The sequence below is a fragment of the Thalassophryne amazonica genome, chromosome 2 (genome assembly GCF_902500255.1).
Source record: "Thalassophryne amazonica chromosome 2, fThaAma1.1, whole genome shotgun sequence".
Taxonomy (NCBI): Eukaryota; Metazoa; Chordata; class Actinopteri; order Batrachoidiformes; family Batrachoididae; genus Thalassophryne; species Thalassophryne amazonica.
In genome coordinates, this window is record NC_047104.1 from 27,612,693 (window position 1) to 27,636,523 (window position 23,831).

At 41.2% G+C, this 23,831-nt stretch overlaps 1 protein-coding gene and 1 pseudogene across 2 annotated transcripts in view; both read left to right on the top strand.

Moving 5' to 3' along the window:
- The window catches only part of LOC117503413, a 166,651-nt pseudogene extending 149,208 nt beyond the window's left edge, over positions 1–17,443 (top strand).
- A 2,314-nt stretch (positions 17,444–19,757) lies between these two features.
- The window catches only part of LOC117523133 (src substrate cortactin-like), a 48,834-nt gene continuing 44,760 nt past the window's right edge, over positions 19,758–23,831 (top strand). The window contains exon 1 of one of the 2 annotated variants that reach the window (XM_034184558.1): positions 19,758–19,913. The gene's annotated coding sequence lies outside the window, so the exon portion shown is untranslated. The remainder of the gene's footprint in view (positions 19,914–23,831) is intronic. The other variant, XM_034184567.1, reaches the window with a different exon arrangement.

Genomic DNA, 23,831 nt, shown 5'->3' on the forward strand with positions numbered 1-23,831 from the left:
AACATCTATTTAGGTGTTCTTTACAGTAATAGAAATTTCATGATAGATGAACTTGGATGTGCACATAAGTGGACCCCAAAGTGTTAAAAAGAGAAAATACACTGAGGATTTCCTGACCAGGTTCCATGGTTGTTGAACAAGTTTCCCCCCAAAAATTATGCTGCTGTCTGAAGAATGAGCAGCAAGGTGTGTCCTCCTTTTGTTGACTACTGTGTGTGTGTGTGTGTGTGTGTGGTGTGTGTGTGTGGTGTGTGTGTGTGTGTGTGTGTGTGTGTGTGTGTGTGTGTGTGTGTGGTGTGTGTGGTGTGTGTGTGTGTGTGTTAGGAATAGTTTTCAGTGTGGAGTGATGTGTCTCAGGAGGCTGAACTATGACAGAAAAGAGCTGGACAGGAGGAGGGAAGAGTCTCAGTTGGATAACAAAGGTAACACACTTCACTTCTTAAGATAATTACAGAACTTTGCTGTCTTTGTTCCACTCCATGAGGGGTGGGTTAATTATTAATGCTGTGCTTAACTAGTACATTATGATGTAAAACATTGGGGGCGAGGGCATCGTGGTAATGGCTCCACATCTTAATGCTGATCAGCCATGGACTACTGTCCACATGTATAAGTGGTGGTGCAACATATGCCCAATCTGTCCAGGCACAGCTTCAGAGTGGTCTGGATGTCTTGATGGCTTCCTTCACTAGTCTCATTTTTGCAAGGTCACTCAGTATTTGAGAACTGCCTCCTCCAGACAGGTTTACTGTACAGTTTCATACTACCTGTGTTTGTTGATGATTGATGTAAATACAGTCAAAGACAAATTCACTGACTTGGAAACGTTCCCTCATCTAAAGAAAACTGTCCATAAAAGTGGTGATTCAGTTGTGGGTGTCCATACTTATGCATTCCATTGTCTTATTCCAGACGTACTGGTGTGGACTAATGAGCGGGTCATCAGCTGGATTCAGGTCATCGGGCTGAAAGAATATTGTGGAAACCTTTATGAGAGTGGTGTTCATGGTGCGCTGCGCGCTGGACGAAACCTTTGATCACAACGCCCTGGCCCTGCTGCTGCAGATCCTACCCAGAACACAACAGGTTAACAACTCAACCCAGACACACACACACATTAAATGTCCCAACTTAGTCCTAAGAACAGCTCAGACAAATATGTCAAAACCAAACAGCTTTTCTCTAGTAGTCGTAGTTTAACCCTCAGCGGTACAGAAACATAAAACCCATTGATTTGTTAAATTTTTATAATCCGTGTTCAGTGTAGAGCTCACTCAATCAGTTACTTGATCATCAGAAATGTATCAATTATTCATATATTTAGTATTCCATTGTGGAATTGATGACATCAAGGGAAGAGAACTGGATTGTGACCAAAAGCTTATCATTTGGATTTCCCACTGGGCAAAAAAAATGTGGGTGGGGACGTTTGATGTGCAGAGATTGTGCTGAATTGCAAAGTGCATTAAACCTATTACAGTGCTTCCAGAAATATTCACAGCACTTCACTTTTTCCACATTTTGTTATGTTACAGCTTTATTCCAAAATGAAGTAAATTCATTTTTTTCCAACAAAATTCTACTCACAACACCCTATAATGACATGAAAATGTTTGCACATTTATTTAAAAAAAGAAAGAAATCACATGTACATGAGTATTCACACCCTTTGCTCAGTACTTTGTTGATGCACCTTTGGCAGCAATTACAACGTCAAGTCTTCTTGACTATGATGCCACAAACTTGGTGGACCTATCTTGGACCAGATTTGCCCATTCCTCTTTGCAGCACCTCTCAAACTCCATCAGGTTGGATGGGGAGCGTTGCTGCACAGCCATTTTCAGATCTCTCTAGAGATGTTCAATTGGATTCAGGTCTGGACTCTGGCTGGGACACTCAAGGACATTGACCTGACTCAGGACGTTGTCCTGAAGCTGCTCCTTTGATATCTTGGCTGAGGGCTTACGGTCATTGTTCTGCTGAAAGATGAATTGTTGAACCAGTCTGAGGTCAAGAGCACTCTGGAGCTGGTTTTCATCCAGGATGCCTCTGCACAGTGCTGCATTCATCTTCCTGATCTTTCCTCATTCAATCCTGACTAGTCTCCCAGTTCCTGCTGCTGAAAACATCCCCACAGCATGATGCTGACACCACCATGATTCACTGTATGGATGGTGCCTGGTTTCCTCCAAACTGACGCCTGACATTCACACCAAAGAGTTCAATCTTTGTCTCATCAGACCAGAGAATTTTGTTTCTCATGGTCTTAGAGTCCTTCAGGTGCCTTTTGGCAAACTCTAGGTGGGCTGCCATGTACCTTTTACTACGGAGTGGCTTCTGTCTGGCCACTCTGCTATACAGACCTGATTGGTGTATTGCTGCAGAAGACGGTTGTCCTTCTGGAAGGTTCTCCTCTCTCCACAGAGGCATACTGGAGCTCTGACAGAGTGACCATCAAGTTCTTGGTCACCTCCCTAAGGTCCTTCTCCCCCGATCGCTCAGTTTCGACGGGCAGCCAGCTCTAGGAAGAGTCCTGGTGGATCCGAACTCCCATTTACGGATGATGGAGGCCACTGTGCTCATTGGGGCCTTCAAAGCAACAGAAATGTTTCTGTACCCTTCCCCACATTTGTGCCTTGACAATCCTGTCTCGGAGGTATACAGACAATTCCTTTGACTTCATGCTTAGTTTGTGCTCTGACATGTACTGTCAGCTGTGGAACCTTATATGTAGACAGGTGTGTGTTTTTCCAAATCATGTCCAAGCAACTGAATTTACCCCAGTGGACTCCAGTTAAGCTGTATAAACATCTCAAGGATGATCAGTGGAAACAGGATTCACCTGAGCTCAATTTAGATCTTCATGGCAAAAGCTGTGAATACTTATGTACATGTGATTTCTTGCTTTTTTATTTTTAAGAAATTTGTAAAAATCTAAAAACAAACAAAAAAAACCTTTTTTTTACATTGTCATTATGGAGTATTGCATGTAGAATTTTGAGGGAAAAAATGAATTTCATCCATTCTGGAATTAGGCTGTAACATAAAATGTGGAAAAGGTGAAGGGCTGTGAACACTTTCTGGATGCAGGGTACATTGTGTCAGTCCCACTGGCTGTAAATGGTACTGACTCAGCTATGGAAATAAACTGCATGGAACTTCAATCTAGAGATAAGCACCGGACCTCATGGCTTACATATCATGAATAATTAATAATCAGTCAAGTATATGAGGAGGTGTATTTTAGAAGAAAATTCATGAATACTCACACCATGTGGAAAATCCAAACACATTCAACTGGGTCTCAAAGCAGCAATCCACATATTACAGAAATAATGCTCTACCGCTAAACTATCACACATACTATCCTCTTTCTATAGTCAGAGCAAATTTTTTACACAGTGATGAGACACCTCAGCTAGAGCCATCTAGGGGCCTAACTCATAATTACCATCTTATGACAAAGGCTGTGAATACTTATGTACATGTGATTCCAGCATTGTTGTTTTGTTTGTTTGTTTCTTTTAATAAATTTGTAAAAATCTCAAACGCTTTTGCACATTGTCAGTATGGGGTATTGTGTGTAGAATTTTTGAGGGGGGAAATTGATTTTATCCATTTTGGAATGAGGCTGTAACAACAAAATGCAGAAAAAGTGAACTGCTGTGAATACTTTCCGGATGCACCGTAGATGATGATGGTTCATTTTGCTATCAGATTTTTTTTTTTTTTTTGTGCACTGTCAAATGTCCTTTTGATATGGTATGTGAGGTGATATAATTCAAAGATTAAAACTTTCACAGATTTGAATATTTGGAGAACCCAATACAGCTCTGTTAAACCAAAAATTGCTGGCAGTAAACCAATGGAAGAAATGTTTTGAAACTTAAGAGAAACTTAAAATATCTAAAATCTGAAATTTTTACATGTAGTCTTTCATGGCCAAAAATAATTTTGTGCCATGTTGCATGTTGTTTAATTGTGTTAATTGTAATTAATATTTAATTATAAGTTTATCCAATAGTGAACAGACAGAGTGACAAGAATGTTGCAACATCAGAGCGTGAAACTGCTGACAATTCATACCAAAGTGATGACTCAGCATTCACTCAGATCAGTGGCCTTGCAAGCAGATACTTGGAAGAAGTCAGGAAGATATTATTTTCAAGAGCTTCAGGACTTTGTACATGCATGAGGATGTGCACGAAGCATCATGCATGCTGCTCAGTTCAGTGGTCCGTATAGAGAGAAGACAACGCACTTTTTTTTTTACCATGACTGCATTAAAAATGAACACAGTTATCGCTTAAAAAATGAGTAATCTTGACATGACATCACACTTATTTAAACTTTGCAATTCATCTGCGGCTCTGTACAGCAGCAGTTTATCTACATTTCATTCAACAGTGCGCTGGGATGTTTGCTCAGAGTGCAACACTGTACGAAACACTCAGAAAACGAGTACTCACGAGTACTTTTTTGTCAGTCTCCTTAGCTGTTTGTTTGATTGGTGTAAGCTTTCAGACTGTTCACAGAAGTACACATTTTAATACAGGTGTATCATCACATGACCATTATTCTTAGTAAATTTATGCAACATGTCCTTTAAGATAGTAAATATAGTAAAACTCGCCAAAACCGTCATTGTATAAACTGGATATTCGCACTCTCCGGATAAAAGCAAAAGTCCCAATGCTTTTTTTTTATGGTTTTCCATGCCATAAACACAGTATATACCAGATTTTGTATGACAGATTTTCGCTTGCATCGGACAAAACATCCTGGCCAATCGCAATGTATTTCTGTTAAAAACCCCTCACATGTACTGGACAGAGCAGTCTGGATGTGCCCAGTAACAGAGGTACAAAATGATGTTCAGCACTGACATTAGCCTAGTTTGAGGAAAGTGGGTACTGCATTTCCTTGATCAAAAGCCCGGACGTTTTTTTTCTAACCGTGTGCAGACCCGGTGCCTAAATGAGGCAGGCCTTTATTCAAGGCCAGTGATTATTAACAAAATGGTGCTTGCTGCCTGCACTGTAATATCGTGTTAAGTGTCACACATATCCCTGGGTGTGATGAACCAAAGACAACCACTTTAGATCAGAGCCCTTTGCCTGGCTGCGAACCCTCTCCGTAGCTCGGTCAAAACGTCTGAGGGCTATGATTTGTCACTTTTATGTTTTCACTCCTTCCTCTCCTGTCATATTTTAATAGATTTTGCAGTCTGCATGCTGATTGCATTTCAATCATAGACCAAATACGTTTGGCAGAAAAGTCTCCAAAATGACCATATTTACAACGCAGAGTCTAAAAGGACAAAGATGCTGAAATGGCCCGCTATTCATGGAGGAAAATTGCATTTACTGTACTGCTGGTTTGGAGGTTGCTGATTGTATAAATAAATGTAGTTTGTTGAGGGTCACATTAACACAGAAAAAGCCGCTTTTCCCACCAAAGGGTCATGCTCACTTCAACATGATTGCATGGCCAGGGAGTTATGAAGCTGGAGAAGCATGAATCAGAATGATTTTAAGGTACCACTCCACAGCGGACTTAGAAAAAAGAGTGATTTGACCAAATGTAATATTTTAATTCACGTAATGGCCAGCGCTTATTTAAGGCAGGCAATGTTTTTTTCCCTCATCTTAAGTTTGGAACCGGTCATTAAATGAGGCAGGTCCCTTCAAGGTCAGGCGTTTAATCAAGGAAATATGTAAGCCTGATTGGTGCTGGAGATTCCCCATAGATCCTTCTGCACCTCCTGACTGTAACTAATCTATTACATCGTACATATAATGGATTTTGTCCATTTTATACATATTTTGATTATAATTAACAAAATTCGCTGGTCCACCTGAATCAGTTATATGCGGGTGCTGCAGAGGATCAACCCCTGAAAGGCCCCGGGCCCTGACGGAATACCAGGGAGGGTCCTTAAAGACTGTGCACACCAGCTGTCTGAGGTTCTGGTGGATATATTCAACACCTCTCTGTCCCAAGCCAGAGTTCCGCTGTGCCTCAAGACATCAAGGATAATCCCTGTGCCAAAGACCTCTGCACCATCCTGCCTCAATGACTACAGGCCAGTTGCACTCACCCCCATCACCACAAAGTGCTTTGAGAGGCTGGTGATGAGGCGCCTGAAGCAGACCATTGATGTCACTGTAGATGAGCACCAGTATGCGTACAGGCAAAACTGGTCCACAGCTGATGCCATCTCCCCGTGGTGCATCAGGCCCTCTCCCACACAGAGAACAAGGACTCCTATGCAAGGCTGCTGTTCCTGGACTTTACTTCTACGTTCAACACCATCATCCTGCAGAAACTGGTTTCCAAGCTGGCTGAACTAGGAGCCCCCTCAGCACTGTGCAACTGGATCCTGGACTTCCTAACTGGGAGGCCACAGAGTGTCAGGATCAACACCACCTCAAACTCCACCATCATCCTGAACACTGGCTCACCCCAGGGATGTGTGCTCAGTCCACTACACATTGATGACCTTTGACTGTAGAGCCCAGCACAAGAATAATCTTGTTAAGTTTGCAGACGATACAGCAGTGATCGGGCTCATTAGCCAAGGGGATGAGACAGCGTACAGGCGAGAAGTGGAGAACCTGACACGGTGGTCCGGAGACAACAACCTCATCCTCAACACCCAGAAGACCAAGAAGATAGTTGTTGACTTCCGCAGGTCAGCCCTCATCATCCCCTCCCCCCTCTACATCAACGGACCTGCGGTGGAGATCGTCTCCTCCATCAGGTATCTTGGAGTCCATCTCTCCAACACTCTCACCTGGCACACCAACACCACGGCTTTCATCAAGAAAGCCCACCAACATTTCTATTTTTTGAGGAAATTGGGAAGGGCCGGATTGAACAACGAGGTCCTCAGGGCCTTCTACAGCTGTGCAGTGGAGAGTGTCCTGTCCTGCTGCCTCCCTGTGTGTGGTATGGTGGCTGCACAGTGGTGGAGAAGAAAGTGCTGCAGCGGGTGGTGAAGTCTGCACAGAGGACCATCGGATGCAGTAGAGACAAAGCCACCTGCATCCTCCGAGACTCCACCCACCCTGTGCACAGTCTGTTCACACCCCTTCCCTCTGGAAGGAGGCTGTGCAGCATCCGGGCAAAAACGTCCAGACTGAAAAACAGCTTCTACCCGAATGCTGTCAGACTGTTGAACAGTTCAGCACCCACAACCAAACTGTGAACATTGCACTACATGCACATTGTCACCTTCTTAATACTCTAACGCTGTTGCTGCTGCTGACCCTGTGCCTTGTATATATATTCTATGGCCACAGGGGTGCGCATATTGTACATTGCAAAAGTTTATACAATGTTAGGTTAAAAAAATTGTCCCAGTTAACTACACCAAGACCTGGAGAAACTGCATTTCATTCTGCCTGTAAGGGTCGAGTGACAATAAATGTGAGGCTGAGTCTGAGTTTTACTGTATTTCCATTTTATTTCATATAATTTTATGTTTTTTTTATTATTATTATTATGTTATTATTTCACATTTGGTTTGTTTTAACAAAAACAACCTGTTATTTTATATACAGCAGGTCAGATAATATTCATGAGAATTTAGTTCATGCATTACATAACAGTTTGAATAAAGTCATTAGTGTTTTTTTTTCAGATGTGGGATTGAATTTCCTTAGACCAGAACTAACAGGCTTAAACCACCTGAAATGGGGCCTACAAAATGTCCGACCTTTAGAATAGTTAGATTGGCCTAACTTGTCGAGTAAGCCCCCATAGTATGCCATCGTTTTTAGTCTTTGACCAAAATCTGTTTCACTGAGGAGTGCTTCAGTAAACCCGGCCCTGGCCTGTCACTGTCCCTGAGTTTTTACCATCACTTTGAGTCCAGCTGCAGTCTTTGGGTTTACATTTCGTGTTTGTTTGTGCTCCCCACCCCAGGCCAGAGCAGCTCTTGAACGTGAATACAACAGTCCTGCTGGCAGTTGGCACAGACAGGAGAATGGATGAGGTGATGTAAAAATGTTTGCCAGACAAACAGAGTGAGATAATGTGTGTTAAATACTCTTGTGTCAGGTTTCTGCTTCTCTGGCTCCTCTCTTGTAGGATGAGGATAAAAACTTCCGCCGTGCTCCCTCATGGAGGAAGAAATTCAGGCCCAAGGACATGAGGGCCCTGGGTGCATCCGATACCCTGCCCGCCAACTTCAGAGTGACCAGCAGCAGTGCCGTATCTCCCTCAGCTCAGCCAAAGAGAAGCCCCGTGGACGGTAAGAGACGCAGCCGCCGTTTGTTTTACAGCCGGGTGAAAAGGATTTACCCCACTTCCTGTTTTCTGTTTTGCATGTTTGTCACACTTGTGTCCCATATTCATGCTAAGACTATATAAGACAAAGAACCTGAGTAAACACAAAATACAGTTTACACTTTTTTAATGAGCAAAACCACCAGCAGTGGTTGTGCATCGAGTGGAAGAGAAGGTCACCCGTCTTTACGTGACAAACTCACACCTTAGCTTGTATGAAGCCACATGTGTGGCTGAGATCAAGTTCACGGCAGCGATTAAAATGTGGAATGTTTTAAAGCAAACTGCTGACTGATATTTCACTGCTTAACCCTCAAAATCCAACAAACCCCCAGTGGGTTTAGAAGGCAGTTTCTTAAAAAAAAAAAAAAAAAAATCCAAAACTGCACAATTTTCCATAACAAAACTCTAAAAAGTGAAATTATTGTCATATTTTCAAATGTACACCAGTCCTGATTCTAACCATTTCCACTCATCAATGGTTAATAAAACCAAACAGATAGAATCTACTTATTTCTCATTTTAAAGTTTGCAAGAAAAAAGAACTCTATCCAAATTTGGTTAAAAAGTGAAATTTCGCTCCTCGGCACAGATGTGAACATTAAACTGTTTTGTGGAGATAAACAGTCACATGATAAGAAGCAGAGCACACAAATGAACAGAAAGTGATATGAGCTAGATATTAACAGTGTATATATATATATATATATATATATATATATATATATATATATATATATATATCAGTGATGTGTGGTGAGGTTGATGGCTGGTGAGGCACTGATTTCATCACACTCAGATTTACAAACATATGAACCCCACAGAGTAGCTTATTCTCTATGTGATTGGCAAAAAAAACACTGTACATTATGTACATCAGCTAATCTGTGGAATTTAAGTTCATATAGCCAAAGTGTTTCACGATTTTAATGGCGACATACAGAGAGACAGTAATACAGTCTCACTGCACAGCAGGTAGCCCAGTGATTGCGGGGGATTGGGGGGAACCCAAAGGGACATATGTAGTAACAATTGATGTAATGAAGTACGAGACATATTCAGTGACTTAAAAATGTTCATGTTCATCCCAACTTTGTTTAAAGACAACTGTCTGTAAAGGTAACGATTTATAACCCCAAATCCAATGAAGTTGGGACATTGTGTGAAATGTAAATAAAACCAGAATACAATGATTTCAAATCCTCTTCAACCTATATTCAATTAAGGCAACATATTTAATGTTCAAACTGATATACTTTGTTTTTGTACAAATATTTGCTAATTTTGAAATGGATGCCTGCAACACATTTCATAAAAGCTGGGACAGTGGCAACAAAGGACTGGAAAAGTTGATGAATGCTCAAAGAACACCTGTGTGGAACATTCCACAGGTGAACAGGTTAACTGGAAACAGGAGAGTGTCATAATTGGGTATAAAAGGAGCATCCCCAAAAGGCTCAGCCATTCAAAAGCAAAGATGGGGTGAGGATCACCACTTTATGAACAACTGCGTGAAAAAATAGTCCAACAGTTTAAGAACAATGTTTCTCAACGTTCAATTGCAAGGAATTTAGGGATTCCATCATCTACAGCCCATAATATAATCAGACGATTCAGAGAAACTGGAGAACTTTCTACACGTACACAAGGCCGAAAACCAACATTGAATGCCCCGTGACCTTCGATCCCTCAGGCGGCACTGCATTAAAAACCGACATCATTGTGTAAAGGATCTTACTGTGTGGCCTCAGGAACACTTCAGAAAACCATTGTCAGTTAACACAGTTCGTCATACATCTACAAGTGCAAGTTAAAACTCTACCATGCAAAGCGAAAGCCATACATCAACAACATCCAGAAACGCCACCCGCCTTCTCTGGCCCCGAGCTCATTTGAAGTGGACAGACGCAAAGTGGAAAAGTGTGCTGTGGTCTGATGAGTCCACATTTCAAATTCTTTTTGGAAATCATAGACGTCGTGTCCTCTGGACAAAAGAGGAAAAATATCATCCAGATTGTTACCAGCGCAAAGTTCAAAAGCCAGCATCTGTGATGGTATGGGGGTGTGTTAGTGCCCATGGCATGGGCAACTTACACATCTGTGCTGGCACCATCAGTGCTGAAAGGTACATTCAAGTTTTGGAGCAACACATGCTGCCATCCAAGCAACATCTTTTTCAGGGACGTCCCTGCTTATTTCAGCAAGACAATGCCAAGCCACATTCTACACGTGTTACACTGACAAATTGTTGTGCCCTAAAGAGTGAAAATGAGACAGAAGACAAGGCAGAACCGACCATGAGTAGGGTTCACTCAGGATTAAAAAGATTTTAAATGCTTCAATATTTAGTTTGTTTGTGAACACATTGACCTCAGTAAGTGAAAAGAAAGGCGGAGCTCTTCCTCCTTCTACATCCTTTGAAGCTGTGTTTGTTTACGCACGGTGTCTTTGTTTTGTTACATTTTACATGAACATGTGACATAGCGGAGTATAAATAATGCAAAAAAAAATGTTGGAAATCAGGAAGCGTAAAGCTTTTACCGGCTGATGTGGATCGCAGTCTGCTCTCTGCTGCTCGTAACTCGAGCAGAACCTCCTCGTCTGCACCGCTTTCTTCTTCACTCTTAATGACTTCTTGAATGGCTTTGCTGCTTTGTGTTGATGATGTGGCACTAACGGCATGTTTCTGCATGTGGTTTTGGCTTCATGGACACACAGGGACTCAGTCTATACAGAGGCTGGACACGGCCACAGTCAGGACCTACTCATGCTAACGCACAACGGTAAGCTGAGGACCAACACATGTGCACACATACACACCTGAAAGTAGGGATGCACCGATCCACAGTTTTTCACTTCCGATCCAATCTCGATACCTGAATTTGGATATCTGCTGATACAGATACTTTTCCGATCCGATACCAGAGCTCCGTTTGCTTTAATATTACGAGGTCTGTGAGAAAAGTATCCGACCTTTTTATTTTATGCAAAAAATATATGGATTTGATTCATATGTCTGTCGGTTGCGTCATTCACCTGTGGGCAGGCTTTGAGTGAGCACTGGTCCACCCTTCTCGTCGTTGTTTCATTGCGAGGAAATGGCGGAATGATTTGGGCTTTTTTCCATCAGAATTTTTTCAGAAACTGTTAGAGACAGGCAGCTGGAAACCATTCGAAAAATTTATCTGGCTTTCGGTGAAAATTTTACGGGCTTCACAGAGAATAAGGAGTGTTACTACAGCTTTAAGGACTGCCCACAATGGCGCACGGCGCGCCACGCTCCGAGCCGCCATCGAGAGGCAGAAACCACCACATCATTTCTAAATGGATCGCTGTGTGGAGCCGGGACCGTCGTGTGCAATTTCTCTGGTTATCACAAGAGCTGGACATCAGCCATTTTCCGGCAGATTTCACTTTCAGCAAGAGATTTTGTCATGGAAAGCCGCGCGGAGGCTTCGCGCGTCACGACCGATTCGCTGATGGAGCGAGACAAAGGAACACCTCCGTTTCGGAGTGTTAAAGGACAAGTTGGGACATGCCCAGCTCTCCACAATTTCTCTTATACTCACTCGACTGGTAAGCACTGAAAGCTTGTCCCAACTTGTCCTTTAACACTCCGAAACGGAGGTGTTCCTTTGTCTCGCTCCATCAGCGAATCGGTTGTGATGCGCGAAGCCTCCGCGCGGCTTTCCATGACAAAATCTCTTGTTAAAAGTGAAATCTGCCGGAAAATGGCTGATGTCCAGCTCTTGTGATAACCAGAGAAATTGCACACGACGGTCCCGGCTCCACACAGTGATCCGTTTAGAAATGATGTGGTAGTTTCTGCCTCTCGATGGCGGCTCGCAGCGCGGCGCGCCGTGCGCCATTGTGGGCAGTCCTTACAGCTGTAGTAACACTCCTTATTCTCTGTGAAGCCCGTAAAATTTTCACCGAAAGCCAGATACATTTTTCGAATGGTTTCCAGCTGCCTGTCTCTAACAGTTTTTGAAAAAATTCTGATGGGGGAAAAAAAGTCCAAATCATTCCGCCATTTCCTGACAATGAAACGACGACGAGAGGGGTGGAGCAGTGCTCACTCAAAGCCTGCCCACAGGGGAATGATGCAACCGACAGGTGTGGAAAAACTCACGCATGCGCACGAAGGTTCAAGCTTGGCTGACATAAAAACATATGAATCAAATCCATATATTTTTTGCATAAAGTAAAAAGGTCGGATTGTTTTCTCACAGATCTCGTATTATTATCATTATTGTTGATTTTATATAAGGATTTTCTTAAAAAGGAGACCTGAAAGTTCAACTACAATTTGCCAGAAGGTGTATCTAAGCTGAAAGCCTAGATGTGATGTTTTGGTGAAAGAATTAAGTACTTTTTTTTATTTTTTTTTATAGCCTTATTTTTATAGACTTAAAGAGAAAATACAGCTAGCTCTCTCTCTTTCTCTCTCTCTCTCTCTCTCTCTCTCTCTCTCTCTCTCTCTCCTCCTCAATTTTCAATTTCAATGGGGCTTTATTGACAGGGGAAACATGTTTACATTGTCAGCAAGTGTTAAGAGTAAAAATTAAATTAAGTTCTCTCTCTCCCTCTCTTTCTGTCTCTCATTTGCGCCCTCTCTCTTTTGCTCTCTCTCTCTCTCTCTCTCTCTCTCTCTCTCTCTCTCTCTCTCTCGCTGTTTTCGTGCTGCGCAAACGTAGAACTTTTTGGAAACATGAAGCCTTTCAACTGTAAATTTCTAAATATATCATCAGCGACGCTCACGCGCAGGACTTGTGGAGATTTTTTCCCTTTCAGCGGACAGAATCTCTGTTCGACTGTCCTCCTCAGCTGCGATCTAAGCTAGCTATTCATAATGTTTCACAGCCTCGGGATGCTGAAGTGGCTAACTTTTCAAGCACACGTTTTCAGCAACAATTCAGTTCCTTTTTCAGAAAATCCGTGCTCGATGAACAGACAATTTGAACCAGAGAGCCGTCGGAAATTTGCCGCTACCCACACACTGCGGAAGAGAGCTCTCTCAAACAGCTCTGCTTCAAATATTATTGGTTCCAAATGCTCAAACTCATGGTACTAATTTTACATTCCTGCTAACCTGTTAGGTCAGGTGTTACAGGAGCAGTGATGTTCAGCAAGTTTGCAAGTCAAAATGTTCCTGTTGAAAATCATACGTGCACATACTGTGTTGTTAAAATCTTATTTGATCTGCACCTAAAGTACATCTGGTAAAAGCTAGTGTCTTTCATTATCTTGTTATCATATGAAAAGACATAACAGCAAGCAGGCTTAAGCCCCTTTCACACCAGGCTTGCATACAGTTGCATTGTAAGGCATATAGAGTATGCCAGAAAATTGCGCAGATTTGGCATAATCCCGGTGTAGGCTGGTGTACGATGCTGTAAGGTTGTGTTCCTAGTCTTGAGTACAGTTGCGTAAGGTTGCTTACTGTATGCTTACTGCCACGTATGTAGCCTTTCCCACTATTTTTCTGCTTCTCACACTCCTGCCTATTTTTGGGGGGTTTTTGTGGCACTGTGGAAATGCGCTCCATTTTTAAATCGGTACATGATAAGCAAATGTTTCCAGACGTACAGCGGGACACACTGCTGCCTCCTTGGGGCTCTGAACATCAGATCGCAGATCTCACCCCCCCCCCCCCCCCCCCCCCCAACCAGCATACTAAAACATCAGTTTCTTGTGTCAGCATTCTAAAGAGAGGGAGAGCGTGAGAGAGAGAGAGCTGTCTATCCCTGCTCTTTTTTCAAGACCTGTTGTATCTCTTCTCTGGAATTGAAAGAATGTACACCGTGTTTATCTGATTATCGAATTACTGAAATGCATGTGAACGGATATATCCCTAGACCGCCTCATGCATGCATTTTATGAACGCACACACGCATCTGAGGGATCATTTCATCACACACTCGCATGTTGGTTAGATTACCTGTTCTGAGCACGCACATGTGCGCCAGTTTGATCACCTGCAGAGTGGCTCATGCAGACACACACACGCACGCTACACCTGTTCTCCTCTAGCTGCTTCACTCTGGATGCATCCTGATTTTTTGGATGTGTACAGTTGCATAGTGTTGTGTAGATTTGCATACAGACTTGAGATTTGCGCAGACTTGCTTAAAAACTGCGTACTTTCTGCATCCTGTGCTCTTCGCAGAAAAAAATTAAACACGTTTAATTTTTTTTGTTTGTCTCGCGTACTCCTTTGTACCCCTCAGTGTACTGCAGCATAGGGCAACATAAACTCGGTGTAGAGCTGCATAACCTGTACGCCGCATTACGCAACTCTACGTAGGCTTCTTCTTCTTCTTCACCTTTATTTAACCAGGTAAAAAACTCATTGAGATTAAAACCTCTTTTTCAAGAGTGACCTGGCCAAGATGGCAACACAGAAGAAAAGTAGTTACATCAAACACAAAACACACACATTCAAGAAACAGAATTGCAATACATAGTTACAGAACGCAATTACACAGTCCAATTGTCCTTAACTCTCTGTCCTTTATGATTGTTTTAAATTCTCCCAAAGTTACAAGATGTGTCAATTTGAGGTCCTTCTGCAAAATATTCCATGTGGACGGGGCAGCAACTTTAAAAACCTTTTTGCCCAGTTCAGTTCTAACTCTTGGGACCTGCATCAGTATAACGTCCTGAGAGCGCAGGCTATAAGCACTGAGGTTTCTACACATATATGAACACAAATATGAAGGCAGAAGTCCAAGAATACATCTATAAATAAAAATCAGCCAATGAGAGCGTCTACGAACAGACAAGGATGAACATTGTGCAGCGGCATATAGTGAGCAGTGATGTACACAATAACTGCAGCCAGTAATAAAACGTAAAGCACAATGGTATACAGCATCCAATGTCAATAAAAACTGATGAGGAGCATTCATAAAAAGCAAGTCTCCATAGTCCAATAAGGGCAGAAAGACTGTGGTAATCAGTTTTTTTCTAGCTTGCAACGAAAAACATGATTTATTTCTAAAAAAAGAAACACAGTTTCAATTTCAGTTTAAAAACAAGTTTATCAATATGCGATTTAAAAGACAAGTTGTCATCAGTTAAGATGCCCAAGTATTTATAAGATGTGACCGTTTGAGCTGTTTGAAAATCAACCAATTATCTGGGGATTTAGATTTTCTGGCCTTAGCCTTAGGCCAGGTGTGAAAGGGGCTTTACCAGTTTGCCACCAACCCAAGGCCTTGGTTTTTACGTCTTTCATGTTTGACCCAATTAACCACATGGCCTAAGCATGACATGACATTTTTTGATTACGTAAACACACACATGGGAGGACCACTTCTTTATTGTGAATGATGGAAATGGATGTTTAGAATAATCTTACTGTAAACTATGTTCAGGGTCTTTCTCGGATGGAGTTCCAACGAGCTCTGTCCGTGAGAGAACCAGGCCTGATCAGCTTCACAGGAAATTCAGTAAATTGTCCTTTTTATAAGTAAGTCTCATTGATCCAGGACAGACCCAAAGAACCAGGGTTTAACAAGGGAAAGAAAAAAAAATGCACGCTTACGCTTCTCCTCTCTGTTCTTTTGTTGTTATTGTTGTCCCCCCCTCCCCCCCACACACACCTGGCTTCTGTCCTCCTGTGTCTGTTCATCCCTTCTCAGTTTATCCTCATTATTTCTATAGGCAATCCGTTGGTCTGAAGATGGAGAATTCCCTGCATTCAAAACCAGGATGATGAACTGATGGGACTTTGCAAGGACACTTAAAAACAAACAAACAAAAAAAACAAAAAAGTATTGACTCACCGATCTCAGTATCCCCAGAGGAAGCATTCTCATATTTATGTAAAACCAGTGGACTTTTTATTCATTTTAGAATTACTATGTAATCTGTTTTTGCCTCCGTTTCCCTCAAAACCTTTTTAAAGAAAAGCCGTTTCCCACTGTGCCCGCATTAAGCTCAGCTTGATCTAACTGAATGTTTGTATATTTCTACCAACAGACATTTTTATCTAATCTTTTTTATAATCCTGATGTATGTTTTCTTCCTTGATTTTAATTCTAATCATTGACTTTATGCTTAAGTGGCATTGATATATGTTATAAGTTAATTCTATAATCGCTGCTCTTTTTAATTTTTTTGTAGCTCTGTGCAAATGCAGGTTTTAGATTGATGGATGTGTGAATATGTGATGAATTGCTGGAGTTTTCGGACTGTTTCGCAAACTGCTCAACACTGTGAGTCATCCATCACCACAAACATAACTGCTGGCAAGCCAGGTGTTGGTGACAACAGATATGTGAGACGTGTCCGACGTTGTCTTTTATTGTCTTTATTTTTTGTATCTAAAATACCAAAATGAAATCCTTGAATTAAAGCCATATATAGCAGTAGCAAAAAAAAAAAAAAAAGTGTGACGAATAATAGGATGGTGGCTTTTGGATGCAAGTGAAAACAGAATTCCAGGTTCTCTTCTAGTTTATCTTGCATTCTGAAACAATGCCACCTGTTCGGAGTCTATCCCATCCACTCCATCCCTTTAACTCAAAAAACAAACAACTCCCACCCCCCACCCCCCCACCCCAGGAGCAACACGCCAGCCGGCTCGCTTGTACGGAACATCAAACTCACTCTAGGTGGACAGATGAGCTGAAAGTGTGAGCACTCCTCTGATGGACCAACTTTACTGCGGTGACCTCACTCCATGTGACAAGATAATCCTCAAGGCGGCGCCACCCGCCCATAAACCTTTTGTGCAAAGACTTTACACAAAGCCTTATTGTATGTAGTCATCTCCTCACGCTCTGCTGTCCCTATTTATTATTCCATGTGTTCTTTTTGATGAACTTCAGGAGCTTCAGACACGTTCTGTTCTCCTGCTGTCACTGTGTCTTGCTCGTGCTCAGAACACAGGTTCCACTGTTTGTTTTTCATGGCGAATGAAGTGGAACTGAAGTTTTTTTTTCTAAAGTCACCTTGTACTTATTGCATATAGTATACATTCTTCCCCCTGTGATTTAGTTGTTTATGCACATTGCAGTTTATGTTGCTGTTTTTCCATCTGAAGTTTCTGATCTTGTAACGATGATGTACAGTATGAGTACTTATAAACTATTTTTATCACAGTATTATTTATTGCTTACTTTCAATAAAATACTGAAGCTTATTTTCCACTGCAATATATAAAGAGCAAGTTGTCCTTTGTGGAACATCTCTTGCCTGAAAATATTGGTTTGATGTTAATCTCAGTGTAGACCCAGGAGCATGTGCTGCTGCCACATGTTGCTACCTCCACCATACTATGGAACCACCTTAGATTCTGGATGGTAACCAAAAACTCAGATGACCAGTCCGTCCCCAGATTCCCCACCGAATGGGGAAAAAAAAAATAAAAATCCCATTTTCAGGTGTAGGAATTGCACTATTTTTGTCTATTTTGTCTTGGCTCCTTCTTTGGAAGAGGTCCTATGTGTAGGTCCTGAGGCCCGCTGCTTATCCCAATTCCATAGCATGAAGAGCACGAGGGTCTGCGACTCCCCCTGGATGGGAAATTAGTCCAACACAGGTTACTTCAAGGCCAGTACTCATTTCCAGCTGGGTGGACTGGTGTAATGCTGATGTTTTGTCCAAGAACACAGACCGGTAGTTCAACCAGGACTTAAACCCAGGTCTCCATATTGGTAGCCCAAGTCCTTATTCCACTGAGCTACCTGGTCCCTATTGAGCTAAAACAAATTAGGCAGTTTGCTGCCGACTGTCAGGACCTATGGGATGTCCACTCTGGCATTAGTTCACATGATAGCGACAAACAAATTCCCCAAGACTGCACCCATTAGCTTCTATGGAATCGCAATGTTGTGGCACCACTGGGACATGGAAGCACTGAAAGCTCAAGTACAAGCAAGCATGAAAGATAAAAGCTTCAATGTTTTCAATTCTCTTTATTTATATAGCACCAAATCACAACAAAGTAATCGCAAGGCACTTCATGTGGGTAAGGTCTAAACTTACCAATCCCCAAACAAGCACATAGGCGACAGTGGTAAGGAAATCTCCGTCTGGTGTTTCTTTTTTTGAGGAAGAAACCTCAAGCAGACCAGCCTCATAGCGGTGACCCATTGGTTAGGCTATTCTAACAGTTACAAAGTGCAGAAAAATGAACATAATCAGAAAATGGTCAGTATGCAAGGTCTTGATTCCTGTTGGGTGTTGCAGATGTCATTGGCAGAAAACAAGTCAGTCCATGATAAGTTTTTCAGCATGCAGCACCAGACTCCCAGGTCCCTGCTTCCAGCAGTGGCACCTCAGACAGAGAGAGAGCAGAATTGTTCGGAGGGAAATAACTACACTTACGGCATTGTTTACCAGCAGCAAGTCAACAGAGAACCACAGAGGTTACTAAAGCGGTTGCCAGCAGCTAGCCCTATGCTTCACTAACAGACCCAGAATTTAAATATGAGGCTGAGACCTGCTTTGTTAATAACGCAATTTAAAAAGGATAGGAAGCATAGTTTGATGATACACAAGTATGTTAACCACACAATAGAGAACAGATTAGTCTCCCAGCTTGCTGGGATTGTCACCAAATTATTCAACCGGTCCCTGATACAGTCTGTCCTGTCATGCTTGAAGACCTCGCCCGTGGCCCCCCTACCAAAAAAAAAAAAAAATCCCCCTTAACCAGCTTCATGACCACTGGCCTGTTGCACTCACACCAGTGAAATGTTTTGAAAAACGGGTTAGAAGTCACATATCTTTCATAACCCCCACTTCGGCCAACAGAGGATGCCGCGACCACTTCTCTCCACACCATGCACCTGGAGCAACAGGGTAACTACTCTTCGTGGACTATAGTTCAGCTATCAACACCATCTTCCCCCATGGACTCGTGAGGAAATTGCTGAACCTCGGTCTACCTCATTCCTCGTCTTTGGATTAAGGACTTTCTGTCAGATCGTTCACAGAGAGTCAGGATTGGCCCCCACATAGCCACAGCTGTCATACTCGGCACCGGTTCTCCCCAAGGCTGTGTGCTGAGCCCTCTACACCTCTGACTGCACTCCTATCCACACCAGCAACACCTTCATTAACTAAGCAGATGACTCCACAGTGGTAGGCTGTATCACTGGAGGAGATGACGAGTGAGCCTACCTGGCTAAGGTGGAGCAGCTGAAGGTGTGGAGAAAATATTCTACTCGTGAACACATCCAAAACTGAGGAGCTGTTTTTTATTTATATATATATATATATGTATGTATGTATGTTGCTGGGGATCACAGTTAATTGTGGTGGGTTGGCCAGATCAAGAATACCCTTCAGCAGGTAATTATCTGTGTTAAATGCATCAATCCAGATTTCGATTAAACACGGCGGTTTGCAGCATGACTTATCAACACTGATTAATGTTTAAAAAACTGTCTGTAAACCAGAGTCTTGCGTTGATTCTGGTATCCGGCAGGTAAACCCCGCCCCTTCTGACGTTACGGCAGGCAGAGGGAATTGAATCTTGGGAGAGCCGGAAGAGCGGCGCTGGAAGCTCCCAGTGATAAAAGTGCTCCCTCATCAAAGCCTGTCTCTCAGAGTGCTTTTATAAAATCCACGTGGTGTCTGCTGGCAGCTCTTCTTTGTGTCAGACGGTGAGTGTTTATTTGACGGTGTTGGATACAGGTTTCTGAGACAGACGTGCTGAGTCACGAAATCATCCCTGAAGCTTCTTTAGCTTAGCCTGTTAGCTGAGTGGAAAAGCAGGAAATGACAGCAAGAATTTAACGTTTTTCAAACCAAATCTTATTCTGCTCTCTTACAACGGAGTTCCATGTCGAAAAATAAATATACCCTGTGATTACAGCGATAAAGAAAGGACATCTAGACTGCTGTGTCTGTAGAGAATTTTTTTTTTAATCAAATCTGTTCATTCAGCTGCTGCTTGATTTAAATCCAAGCAGTTTCCCCACCGAGACCCAAACAGTGCTAATATTTCCTAAAAATAAATTAAATATTGACCTTTTCCCCTCTCCTCAAATGTGAGCTTAGAGCTTTATTTGAATTTCAGCTGTAAGTGTTACAAAGGTACATCAACCCTGGCTAAAAAACAAAACCTTGTTCATTTTCAGATTGAGTCGAACAAAGATTTGCATATATTAAAATGAATGCCTTCTTAAGGTGTGGAAGACTAGAAACTTTAATTACTTTTAACAGTACTGGTCTGTAAAGCTCAATAATCAAGCCAAACTACCCAGAGTATTTTATTTATTTTTTTTCATTTTAGTCTTCAGAAGTGTTTTTCCTCTTTAGAAATGATGTCTGAAAGATTTAGAGCTGGGTGACTTTTATTCAACATGAAAGGTGCGGAAGGTCTGTAGTATCAAAAATGCTTATTAGGCTAAACTGTGCCAGGAAATGCGATTCTTAAGTTTTGCAAGTGGTGGGTGTGGCTACGGGCCACACCCAAATTACCCCCCAAAATGGGTTTATTTAACATGGGAGGTGCAGACTTCGTTCTAATGCCAGTTGATGCAGGTGTATTTACTGAATGAAAAAATACAACTTAAGATTTTTTTTTTTTTTTTTTTTTGGTGGAAGAACGAATTAAGAACACAATTAGTGCAAATTAGAGTTTTATTAAACATAAAAGGTGCACAGTTGAAACAAACTTCATTACATAGTGCCACATCTCAGTAGCTATAAAAATAAACTGAAGAACAAAAATGATGGTGGAAAGACCCCTTAAGAAGGGCCACACCCTGCCATCCCCCCACCCCCCAAATGGATTTATTTAACATGGGAAGTGCAGACGTTGTCAGTGCCAACTGATGTGGGACTGTTCACTAAATGGAAAAACCCAACTTAAGAACATTTATTTTGGTGGAAGCACTAATTAAGAACAGAGTTGGTTAGGTTTAAGTCACTTCAGCTTCCTAAAGCAAGAGGAGGACTAGGCCTCCCATGTTTATATGATTATTACAAAGCATCTCAGATAAGACCTATGGTAGGCTGGTGTACATCGAGTTTTAAATCAAGATGGAAGGAAATTGATTGTTCCCTCGCAGAAAACTTCCCAGTCGAAACACTGATAGGAGAGCCCTAGTGGCGAAAGATTTGAGAGACTCTGATAACCCCTGGATAAGAAGCTCGCTGAAAATATGGAGTGATACATACTTAAAAAATACCAATTAAAACACGGGGCTGAATTGTTCAAGTGGTTTGCTTATGACTCACAGTTTTTACCAAGTACCACTGACTCCACATTTAGGACATGGTCTAACAAAGGTCTTACAACATACTTTACTCTAGTAAAAGAGGGGAAAGTGATGAGTTTCCAGGACCTTAAGGAAAATTTGGATTACAAAATGGGGATTTTTTTTTTTTAAGTACCTACAAATTAGAGACTTTTTAAACAAAAAAACTAATAAAACAGTCACTCAACTCAAATGAAGAAATCATGGATATTTTTAAGAATGCATACAGGGACATACCATATCAAAAAATAATTTCTAAATTATATCGGGCACTGGGTGATTTGAAGGGGAATGACACGTTCCATATAAAAACTAGATTGGAAATGGAGGGAAACGTAACTCTAACATTGGAGGAGTGGGAGGGTATTTGTATTGAACAGTGGTCTGCAACGAATGCTCCCTCCTGGAGGGAATTCAATTGGGAGAATCTGGTCCGAATCTGGTACTTAAGAGGAGGATACAGTTTAATTTTGCACTGATGTACCTGGGAAGTATAAAGTGTCTTAATTTGTAAAAAAACGATAAATATTTGTTTAGAGTGTTGTTGGTGGCTTCTAAAAAGACAATAACTCGTAAGTGGCTTGTAAAGGACTCTCCTACAGTTAATGAATGGATTGATCTGGTATATAATATTTTTGTAATGGAAAGAATAACCTTTAGGCTTAGATCACAGATGGACATTTTTGAAGAGTGCTGGACAAAATGGCTGGACTTTATACGTCAAGTGAGACCTTATTTCAATTAATGTCTATTTTATTTTCCCTGTTTTTGTATGTTGTTCACGTTCTTGTTCAGTTGTTTATGAAAAAAATCAATAAAACATAAATTACAAAAAAGAAGAGTTAATTAACGCTAATTACAGTTTTATATAACATAAAAGGTGCACCGTTGAAACCAACTTCATTACATAGTGCCACATCTCAGTAGTCAGAAAAATTAACTTAAGAACAAAATTATGGCAGAAAGACCCCTTTAGAATGGTCATACCAAGATACCCACAATCACTGAAGGGGTATTCACTGAAACCCTATTGTTAAATCCTTTGGAAGGTCACAGTTGAAACCTACTTCATTACATAATACCACATCTCGGGGCGATAAGGAAAAAGTAATGCTGAAAGTCACTCCTTACAAATAAAATAAGAAGGATGATTTGTATAAAAGCAAAGAGGTATAATATATGCTTTTATACAAATCATCATCCTTAAAGTATTAAATAGCAGACATCATAATGCTCCTACCTGTGCAACTGGTATATTCAAATGCTATACTTTCTAAAACATGTTGAATGACCATTAGGTAATCAGAGGGAAAAAGGTATAACTAATATTTTGGGCAAAATATACTTTGTTCAAAAGACAAAATTGGATACATTTTGGCATTGTTGATTGACATGAAATATGTATGACTGTAACTAAAGCCATCTAAATATAGGCATATGCAAGCTATCTAATAATACATTTGACACATACAACATATTCACAATCAAAATATCTCAGAATACATTTGTCTCTTCTCAACAACATAATCACAATCAAAATTAGTTAGAAAAAAAGTTGTGTTTTCGGTTTGCTCCATTCTGATTACAGCATTTACTTACTAGGACAACAAATTATTGAATTTATATTACACCTGTAGTAAATTGCACTTTTACCCAATGATCAAGATGGAAAAACACAGTTTAAGTTTTGTAACCACTTTTCAAAGTTTGAATACATCTATATAAAGTGTAAAATGCATTAATTTGATATCATCAAGCAAATCCACTTAGTGATATGACCATTTTCTAATGATTTTCATAGTGAGAAAGGGTGAAGATATACAGCCATCCTCAATACTGAATGTCAAACCTACACCAGCAGCAAGGGTCAAAATACATATAGACAGCTACAAATAACCCTGATATAATGCAGAAAACTGCCAAAAGGATATAATAAATCAGTCAATCAATATTATACTGCCTTAGCATACGGTATTAACTATACTAGCTTTCTATACAGTTTTCTACACAGTGCCCTGTCTGGTGAATGTTTGTTTCCTCATAATGCAGCTGAAGGCATTTTTACTCTTCATCTGACGATAGGCAGCTTTCTTCATCAGAGGATGAAATCTCAAAGTTTTCATCGGAGTCTTCTTGTGGGTTTCGGAAGATACTGAACCACGTTTTTCACCATTTTATGGACCAAACAACAATTCATGGAGAAAACAGTCAGCAGAATTGATTTTTAAAATAATAAGTTTCAACCTTATTTTAGAATGAGAGTGTGTGTGTGTGTGTGTGTGTGTGTGTGTATATATATATATATATATATATATA